The 10,607-nt window shown below is 60.0% G+C and overlaps 1 pseudogene; it reads left to right on the top strand.

Annotated features, from left to right (window-relative positions):
* Positions 1 to 249: 249 nt before the first annotated feature.
* LOC102530710 (ATP-sensitive inward rectifier potassium channel 12-like) lies at positions 250 to 3,719 on the top strand (annotated as a pseudogene).
* The last annotated feature ends 6,888 nt before the right edge of the window (positions 3,720 to 10,607 follow it).

Genomic DNA, 10,607 nt, shown 5'->3' with positions numbered 1-10,607 from the left:
TGGGGGAGTGGAGTGAACGTTGATCTTCTCTCTGGTTTTAGGAGGACCGTCAATAGAAGAGGGGATTCCCAGGCCTGTGTGACACAGTCTGGGTGGGTCCCAGGAGCCCAGCCCAGGCAGAGATGCCAGTGGTCACTGTGATGCCCCCACCTGCCTGGGAGCTGGCAGGCTGGGCTCTCCTGGCCTTTGATTCTTGCAATTCTGTCCCTTGCAGGCCTCGAGCTGCTCAGAGCCCCACCTGGAGCAGCCATGACCCTCTGGACGTCCCTCAAGGCCTCCTGGCCACAGAAACACACCCCCTGCCATCTGGTGGCCTCCTGCCAGCATCTGAGCACCCCAGCCCTGGCCACCTTCCCCTGGAGGTCCAGGAATCTAAGGCTGAGCTGTCTTCCTGGCACAGTCCCCAGGGTTCCCACTGCTGCCGGCTCCCTGCCTCCTGGCCCAGTCAGAAGCAGCATCCAGCATTTTGGCCTCGGGCCTCAGCTCCTCAGACCCAGGGTGAGGTGGTCAGCTGGAGCAATGGTAGGGGTAGGCTGGCAGCGTGAGGAGATGTCCCCGCAGAGCCTGGGGTCCCCACAGTGGGAGAACTTGAATTAGACAGAAGTGGCTCTGATTTCAGCTCTCCTGCTTAGAAAGCTGTGTGGCTTTGGGGAAGTCACTTCACCTCTCTGAAACTCCATTTGTAGCATAGAAGTAGCCAGAGTAGCCACCTTCTCGGGCCACTGAGAGGGTGACCCACAAGTGTCTGTGGATGCCCGCTGCCCTGGTGGGGGCCTGGCCTGCTGTCCTGCGTCTGGACAGGCTGGCTCCCTCAGGTGTGAGTGTCCCGTACCCACCAGACCTGGGGGTCCAGTAGCACCAGTAACTGAGGTGGGTCCTGGCCGGGTCTGCAGCCTGGCTGATTGTGTGGGCTCCACCCTCACATTCTCCCAGGGTCTGAAGCAGGGGCCACTCACAGGTAGTGCCCTCTCTGAGGCTCTGGTCCCACACGCCAGGGCTGAGTCCTGGCTGTCGCTTCCCGTGTCCCCCGTCTCCTCGCCCGGCCACCATGGGACGTTCCCTGCAGCTCAGCATCTTCCAGGCCCTCAAGGGTCCCCAGGGTCTTCTAGCTCTGACCTCGTAGTGCGACTGGGTGGGGGTGGGGGTTGTGGGGTACATCGGTGTGGGGGAGCATGCCCAGCTCCTCCACGCCCTGCCAGGCCAGCCCCGCTGAGCACCTGCTGCTAACGGCCAGATGGCCTCCGTGCCCACAGCTCCAAGTGGTGCTGATGCCTCAGCCTGGCACCAACAGGCCAGCCCAGAGCCAGTGGGGCATCAGGGGCTGGGTGCTGGCCGCCAGCCCTGAGGCGGGATTTGTTTGGACCACCTGGGGTGTGTGTGTGTGTGTGTGTGTGTGTGTGTGTGTGTGTGTGTTTGTGTGTATGCAGCCGGCCACCCAGGTGCTATGCCGTATGGACTGAAGACCAGGGCTCTTCTGAGTTCTCACTACGAGCTCCTGTTCAGAGCTGAGGAAGGCAGGGGTGGTAGAGGCCCTTGGGCTGAGGTCTGCATCAGTGAGCCCCTGGGTGCTGACTCACGGGCCCCCTCCCACCACAGCTGGTGATGGGGCGGCCGGGGCATGGCATGTAGGCACTGAGTGTGGGCACCTGGGGCGGGCCCCTGGGCTGGAGAGCATGAGCATCAAGAGGGTGGGTGGGGCCTGGCTTGGGGCATCCGTCAGGCCAGGCTTAGCTCCAGCCCCTGGGGTGAAACAGCAATGAATGAAGAGCAAACTGCTCATTCCTGCTCTCAGGGAGCTAATGGTGGGATGGTGGGTGCAGCCCCGAGTGGCTCCTTGCTGTTGTTGCTGTTACTGTTGTGAGATCAGAGGTCAGTGCTATGGGATCACGGTGAGGTCCTGAGTGGGGTGCGCGGGGAGGCCCCTGGAGGCATCCCTGTGGCACTGAAGCTGAGGCTGAGAGGAGAGTGTCCAGGTGGGTCTGGGGGTGAGATCTGAGGGGTCCCCACAGAGGACGGACTGACTTGTGGCTGCCCCAGGGAGGCCAGTGGGTTGGCCATCACACTGGTCTTGGAGGGTGATGTCGGAACTGAGGCCGAGAGGGTGGAGGAAGGGGCTGGATATTGAACATATTTTGAAAGCAGAGCCTTGGTGGGAGTAGGGGAACCGAGGATGGACCCAGAGTTCTTGTCTGGAGCAGCTGGGAGGATGGAGAGTCCATCTCCCTGGCCGAGGAGGTGGGTGAGGAGCCGGCTTGGTGGGAGGGAAGAGCAGGATCTGGGCTGCAGGTAAATCAGAGTCAAGGGGTCAGCCGAGGGCCCTGGGTGGGTGTGGGGTGCGGGCGGGTGTGGCTGCCCTGCCAGCCCTATGTCCTCTCTGTTTCAGGAGCTGCCCCACCCGGAGCTGGCCTGGGGGCCGGCCAGGGTACCCCCGCCACCGGGATGACTGCGGCCGGCCATGCCAACCCCTACAGCATTGTGTCGTCGGAGGAGGACGGGCTGCACCTGGTCACCATGTCGGACGCCAATGGCTTTGGCAACGGCAAGGTGCACACGCGGCGCCGGTGCCAGAACCGCTTCATCAAGAACAGCCAGTGAAACATCGAGTTTGCCAACATGGACAAGAAGTCACAGCACTAACTGGCTGACATGTTCACCACCTGTGTGGACATCTGCTGGCGCTACATGCTGCTCATCTTCTCACTGGCATTCCTTGCCTCCTGGCTGCTGTTCGCCATCATCTTCTGGGTCATTGCTGTGTCCCACGGGGACCTGGAGCCAGTGGAGGGCCGCGGCCGCACGCCCTGCATGATGCAGGTGCACGGCTTCATGGCGGCCTTCCTGTTCTCCATTGAGACACAGACAACCATCGGCTATGGCCTGCGCTGCATAACAGAGGAGTGCCCGCTGGCCGTCTTCATGGTGGTGGCGCAGTCCATCGTGGGCTGCATCATCCACTCCTTCATGATTGGTGCCATCATGGCCAAGATGGCACAGCCCAAGAAGCGGGCACAGACACTGCAGTTCAGCCACAATGCGGTGGTGGTGCTGCGGAACGGCAAGCTCTGCCTCATGTGGTGCGTGGGCACCCTGCGCAAGAGCCACATCGTGGAGGCCCACGTGCGGGTGCAGCTCATCAACCCCGCGTCACGGAGGAGGGTGAGTACATCATGCTGGACCAGATCTACATCAACGTGGGCTTCGACAAGGGCCTGTGCATCTTCCTGGTGTTGCCCAACACCATCCTGCACGAGATCAACGAGGCCAGCCCGCTGTTCGGCATCAGCCAGCAGGACCTGGAGACAAACGACTTCGAGATCGTGGTCATCCTGGAGGGCATGGTGGAGGCCACGGCCATGACCACGGAGGCCCATAGCTCCTACCTGGCCAATGAGATCCTGTGGGGCCACCGCTTTGAGCCTGTCCTCTTTGAGGAGAAGAACCAGTACAAGATCGACTACGCACACTTCCACAAGACGTACGAGGTACCGTCCACGCCCCGCTGCATCGCCAAGGACCTGGTGGAGAACAAGTTCCTGCTGCCCAGTGCCAACTCCTTCTGCTACGAGAATGAGCTGGCCTTCCTGAGCCACGAGGAGGAGGATGAGGCGGATGGAGAGCAGGGCAGACACAGCCCCCAGTCCAGGCATGACTTTGACTGGCCCCAGGCTGGTGGCGCCACCCTCGAGCAGCGGCCCTACAGATGGGAGTCAGAAATCTGAGTCATTGAGGGCTAAGGTGCAGCGCCGCCCCGCCAGAGAGAGGCCCCTGTCCTGCGAGGGCCCCAGGCCTGAGCAGAGCCGGCTTGGGCCCCAGCTGCAGACTCAGTAGAGTTGTAGATGTTTTATGTTTCTTCACAGTGGCCTCAGGAGGTTGGTGGGAGAGTGGGCGGCTAGAGCGGCTTCAGAGGCTGGTGCAGGCAGAGGGGCAGGAAGGTGGCCTCCTGGGGGCCGGGCCACAGAAGCCAGGGGCCTCTGCCTGAGGTGGGAGCTGCAGCCTGCCCAGAAATGCTAGCCAGCTGCCCAGCCTCTGTGGGCGAAGGCTGGCAGGCTGCAGGGCACCTCATTGGTTTTTAACTTGGGGAGAAATACCGGTCTTGGCTTTCTCAACCTTAGTTTGAGTAAGACAGTTTACAAAGAAACAAAAAAATTAACATGTGAGTGAAACAAATTTTTATAATTTGGGGTGGGGTGGGTGGGAGGGCGGGCAATTAGAATTCCATTAGTCTGCTCGGATGCAAGCAGCTGGGTGGAGTTACCGGAAGGTCCCCGAGGCTGGACGGCCTCTCCTGGGGAGGCAGCGGTGTGGCCTGAGGGTGAGCACTGGGCTCACCTCATTATTTCTGCTGTCAGTTGCCCTGGCTTCCATTTGTGATGGCAGAATGAAGACCATGTTAATGATTGTAACAAAAGCTCTCCAGCATCATTGGGTGGGGTAAGGACCAGGAAAAATTCAGTTTGAGTTTTCTGAGTTTGAGTTTGTACCTTAGAGGTGTGTCTCGGGGCCAGTGTGGGACCTGCCTGCTGTGGAGGGTCTGATCTCCCCAACCCACCGGATTCTCCTGTTCTGCTTCCTTCTCCTTTCTGCCCAGAGGCCTCCACCCATTCCACAGGGGGCGGTGGGACATACAGTGGTGGGTGGCTCCGTGGGAGGGGATGCCAGGTTCCCCAACTCCAGGGAAGTGGATCCGCCCACCCACGGCCCCAGCATGAGTTGTGCCTTAGAGACCCTGGTGTGTGGCCTGGCTCTAGCCATGTCTGTTGTTACGGGACTCGCCCATCCTGCCTGATGCCCCTACTCCACCAGGAAGTCCCTGCCAGGCCCTCTGTCTGCAGAGGCCAGGCCCACCTTGCACTCACCCTCACCAAGAGGGCAGTGCAGGTGAGCCCAGTTGGGGCCCAGCCAGGCTGAGCCCTGTGGCTGGATGCAGAGGAACAGCCCTCGTGATGGCCTGGGCTTGTCTGTGAGTGACTGGGGGTTTGGTGGCACACATCCAGACGCCTTAGTCAGGAGGAGGATTGGGGCCCCCTTATTTGTCACCTGCTTTTGGCTCTGCTGCCACAAGAGCCCCCAAGGCAGGCTTATTCTTAGCAAGGAAGCTGCTGGCAGGGGCTGAGCCCTTCCCAGAACTACCAGGAACATCATCATCTCAAGTGACCATGCCCATCTGGAAGCCAGTAACTAGCAGCCTGCGCTTCCCCAGGCCACCCCCCAGGCTGCTCCAGGACGGCTCATGCAACCAGAAGGTGCAGGGACCCCAGCTCGAAGGGAGACTGCGGCAGAGTGTGAAGTCACACAGCGAGCCCTGTGTGAGGGATTGCGGGGGCTGCTGCCTCTCGCTCCTCCTACCTCCACTGCAGCTGGAGGCCAGGGCTAGCAGTCCCCTCCCCTGCCCCGGAGTCCCAGCACCCTGCCCAAGCCTCAGACCCCACCTTGTTTCCGGTCACAGGTCACATCAGGAGGGTCAGCCTGGGGCAGGTGGAGGCAGCTCTCCCCTCTCAGGACCTGCCCGAGGGCCCTCAGCCCCTTCCTGCCCTGAGCTTTACTCAGCCTTCATCCTGGGGGATGAGTGCTCCCACCAGGAGCCACATGGGAGCATTCCCCCCTCCCCCCCTCAAATGCCGCCCTGACCGCCAGGCCAAACCAGGCAGGGGTGAGGCGGCCCGGGTGCTCGGGGCCGGCCTGTGGGCTTACTGGGCCAGCCCTCCACTCACACTACCCTGGGCAGATCCCAGGGGCCCTGGCTTCCCCGAGGCTTTGGCCATCTTGGGTGGCCTGGTGCACTGCCTCCCAGGCCTGTGCGGATGGCTCAGGCCGCAGACCCTGCAGGAGAGCTGCCCTGAGCTGCCTTTTGTTTCTCACCAAAGGCAGATGCTGCGTTTTCAAACTCCTCTGCCCTCTTTTTCCCTCCCTTGTATGTATGTATGTATGTATGTATGTATGTATGTAATTTATTTATTTATTTATTTATTTATTTATTTATTTATTTATTTATTTATTTATTTATTTATTGCTTGTGCTAAAGACCAAAATAGTCTCCCTCTTTAGTGCCCTTGAAACGGGAGGGCGGATGGGCGGAGCTGTGTGTGCAGAGAGTGGGTCACATGGTCCCTAGGCGTGTGCCTGTGTGTGGATTTTGCGGCGTGCCATGTGCCGTGCGCCGTGCGCCGTGCGTGTGCATGTGCGTGTGTGTACATGATGTGTACCAGCCTGCCCCCGCCCAGGCTGGTATTCCCAGGAAGTTTCTCGAAGCCTGGACCTGGTGGTGCAGAGGCTGGATTTGGCCAGGGCACACCCTCTGCCCTGAGACCCTGAGCTGCTTCCCCTGGGAGGGGACACGGGAGCACCAAGGGCGAGGGTTCCTGTGTGACCTGGTCTCATCTGTGTGCGGGTGAAACATGCCCAGTTTTATCTTTGCCTGTAAGTGCACAAGCGTGTGCATCCATTGTACATGGGAGTGGTGTGCAGATGTGTGCACACAATGATCTCCACATGCGTGTAAACACAGGCTGATGGTGCCTAGGCATGATACACATGTGTGTGCACACACTCACATGGTTGTGTGCATATGTACCCAGAGTCTGTCTGTGTGTGCATGTTGTAGGTGTGGGCGTTGGTTTCAATGTTTACCAGGCAGTGAGGCTGGGCACAACACTCAGGGTGGATACCAGCCGTGGGCCTTGGCTGCACCTAGTGATCCCCCCAGGCCTCTGCCTGAGTGTTTCTGTGTGGGCTGTGTGTACCTGGGTTCAAAGTGATAGCTACATGTGTATGTGTGTACATGGCTTCCAAAGATGAGCATTTGCACATAGACTCCATGTAGGAAGCCTGTGTGTGTCTGTCACGTGAACACATATGTCTGTGTGTGGAGCATATGTGCAGCAGCTGTGCCCGGCCCCCTCAGCAGGGGCCGTATGTGTGCATGTGGGAACCTGTGCGGGTCCCGGGGGTGTGTGCACACGCATGTCCGCAGGGGTGGTATGTCCGTGTGCAGGCCTGAGCCTGTCTCTCAGCTCAGCGCCCCCTCCCCGCCCCGCCCTCGTCCCCTGCTGGTGCTATGCTCCCCCTGCCACCCGAGGGTCCTGGCGGGGGCAGGGGGCCTGGTGGGAAGGAGGCCACTGCACAGGGGTGTCTGCCTTGTGTGAGGTCAAATAGACGTCAGATCTATTTTAAATGGTGAAACTGGAGAATTGTCATGTTATTTTCAATACATAGCAGTATCTAAAGACATAGGCCATGAGACTAGACCACATTAAATGCATTTTGATCTCTTTGAGTGCCACCGTGTGGAGATGTGTGTCTGAAAGTCCCTGACTGGCTCAGCGCCTGCCGGGGAAGGGGTGGGTGGGACACAGTAGCGGCTCAGGGTGAGGACACAATGCAGCCTCCTCGCAGACCTCTCCCTGTTCTTCCAGGTCTGATGAGGCCCCCACGTGCAGGGCAGCTGTGCTCTGGGTGCAGGAGACCAGCGCTCTCTCCTGGGACCCATGGTAGTGGGGGAGGCCCCGGCAGGAGGTAGCCCTGGTCCTCACTGCCGTGACTGGAGGGGAAGCCAGGGGTGTGGGTGGCAGATTGGAGGAATTGAGGCTGGGGATGGTGGGGGGACAGGGGCCGACAAGGGCTGCTGTCAGGGAGAACAGCATGGACGGGCATCCTGGGGAAAGGAGATGGTCATCTGTCCCAATGAGAGAGGATTCTATCCTTTGCCCCAACTTTCCCGGAGTGGAGAACTCCTCTGCATCAGTGAGGGATCGGGGTCCCTCGTTCTGGGGGACCTGGGTGACGATTCCAGACGACAGGTGAGAAGCCTGGGCAGTGACAGCTTTTGGTGAGGACGTTGCAGGAGGCTGTGGGGGGTGGGGGTGGTTGCTGCGGCTTCTAGGTGGATGTTCCCCTGGGTTGGACCTGGAGGGCTTGGCTTGATTTTGGTGTGGGCTGGGGCTCACCTTCCCTGGCCCTGGAGCTTTCCCTGGGACCCCAGTACCAGAATCCCAGCCAGCGGTGGCTGCCCATCCCCCAGGGCAGGACCTGCCCCGTTGGAGCTTGGTGATGATTTACTGCTCAAACTTCACAGCCCCAGAGCCCAGGAGTCTCTGGGGGCCCCGCCCCGGTTGTGACCCTGGATCAGACCCCAGGCCACGCACTTGCTCAGTGATCTGACCTCAGTCTCCCAAGTGGCAGGAAAGGGGTGCTCAGGATCTGGCTCGCAGAGAAGGAGAGAGAACCTTCCCTCAGTGAGTGCTTCGACCGCGTGCTCCACAAGTCCACCGGGTGGGGACAGCGGGGCCCCGTCTGTGTGTGGCTGTGCCCACCGGCTTGCCCTGTGCTTTCCTGCCTCCCCAGGGAGGAGATGAGTCCAACGCAGAATCTGCTTTAAAACAGTGGAACGGGTGGGGTAGGGGATTAGGGACCAGTGTTCACTGAGCACATGCTCGCTTCTGTTTGAGGTCTGCTGTTTGGAAGGAAGTCAGTTCAGGGTCAGTAAGGGCACTGGGGGGAGTTGTCTGAGCTGGGTACAGAGCTGGGCCTCAGGCCCCTAGCCCTGCTGCGGCCTTCAAGTTGAGCCATTTGACCAAGATGCCACCACCCTCCCAGCCAGAATGTCTGCCTCAGTGTATCCTCCCCAAATCCGTCTTCTGGGCTGGGGGCCCCATGACTTGGGAGGAAATCACGGTGGGCTTCTCCTTCACACCAAGAGGCCAGGAACCAGAGCAGTGGGGCCTCAGAGGTCACTCCCCACACCTCCGCTGCCCACACTCCACCCAGGACCAAAGTGGTCTTAAAACCAGAACCGGGTTTTTAACCCCCTTGTCTGACACCCTCCCTGGCTTCCTTCCACACTTTATGAAGATAAAATCCCCACCTTTCTCCAGCCTCTGAGATGCTGTCCATCCAGCCCTGCCTTGTCCAGCTCATCCTCTCCCTCCCTCTCCTGAGCCTCTGCTCCAGGCATCCTGCCTCCCTCTAGTTCCTTGAAAACACGGCATTTTCCTCCCCACCCGGGACCTTTGCATGGGCTGCTCCCTCTGCCCCCCCGCCCCTCCCTGCCCCGGGGAGAGCCCGTGAGGGCAGGGGTCACAGTGTCCTTTGTTCAATGCTGGGTGCCCACTGCCCAGAGCAGGGTGCAGTAGTGCTCTGAGGGCTTTTGTCTAGTGGGCAGATGGACGAACGGGGCCAGTCCTGTGGGCATCCCACCCAGAGAGTGATCTTCTGCCTCAGCTGAGCCTGGGGAAACAGGAAGGGTGGCGTGCTTGGTGCCCCTGGAACGCGGGCCCACTGAGGGCTCTGGGCCCCTGCTTTCCTTCCTTCTCAGTGCTGCCAAGAAAGCACAGAAGAGGGCTGTCCTTACCCGAGGCCAGACCGGATCTTGAAGACCTTCTGCCTCTTAAGTGTATGTCACTGGCCTTCTCTGGGCCTCAGTTTCCCTACGTGAGAAATAAGAGGCCCATTCACTCCCTCAAGAAGTGTTTGAATTACTACCGTGTGCTCGGCATTGGAAACCTGGTAGGAAACGGGTCAGCCCAGCTCCTGACATCACTCTAGGGGCTCAGGGAATGGCCAGTCCCTGGAGGTGGAGCGGGCAACGGGGATTTGTTTGCATGTGATCCCTTGGGGAGGGCTCCATGGAGGACGGGGAGGGAAGCAGGAGAGGAGCTGAAAGGCAGGTGGGTTCTGCGGGCTGGCCTGGGCCCAGGAGCCTGAAGGGCCAGGAGCTGCCCAACCCAAGGGCGGGGCTGGGTTTTTGTGCCCTTAGCAGTCAGTTCCTGCCAAGCCTGAGGTGCTGCCTTTCAGCCAGTTCAGGCCCAGCTGGCTCCTATTGGCCCAGAATGGTGCTCAGAGAAGGGGCAGCTGGGAACCTTGAACAACTAACACAGCAGCTGGGTTCCCGGTGGGACATGAGTCATACCCACCGCAACAGCAGTGACAATACAGCTTGATCCCTGAGTGAGAGGAACACAGGGTGCCATGCAGCAAAACAATGGACGCCCTGTGGGGGGACCAAGGTGGGTCCTCCAAGGAAGTAGTATTTCCTCTGAGATCTGGAGGGGGAGTAGGTGTTTGCCAGATATGTGGGGAGGAGCTTCCCAGAGAGAGGACAGCATGCAAAGGCCCTGGAGTCAGAGAGCACGTGAGGTAGCAGAAGGAGGCAGCCTGGCTGGGGAGGGGAAGACCCCACAGGGCCCGTGAACCCCACCCAGGGTCTGTAAACCCCACACAGGGCTTGTGGACCCCAACCAGGGCCTGTGGACCCCTCTCAGGGCCTGTGGACCCCACATAGAACTTGTGGACCCCACGCAGGCCCGGTTTACTTTCCTGGCATTCAGCTCCCTCAGGCCTCCGTTGCAGCCTCACTGCATCAACCTCCTGGCACGTCAGCCTCTCCACAGCAGGAACTCTTGCCCAGAACAGTAATTGCCTGGCTCCCAGCAGGTGCCTCCAAAGATACAAAAGAACCGTGGGAAGTAAGAGGTCAGTAGAGTTGTTTTTGACCTGTCCTTGGGGGGACCTGGGGCCTTGCCTTGGGGTTGAGTGGGACTCCTTGGGGTCCAGGAGGCCTCCTCTGTCAGTCCATCCTGCGAGGTGCTGGGGAGGGGGCTTCAGGGGCAAAC

Source organism: Vicugna pacos, chromosome 33 (genome assembly GCF_048564905.1).
Source record: "Vicugna pacos chromosome 33, VicPac4, whole genome shotgun sequence".
In the NCBI taxonomy this organism is placed as follows: domain Eukaryota; kingdom Metazoa; phylum Chordata; class Mammalia; order Artiodactyla; family Camelidae; genus Vicugna; species Vicugna pacos.
Note: the sequence above shows the minus strand (reverse complement) of the source record. Positions and strands in the feature narration are given on the sequence as shown.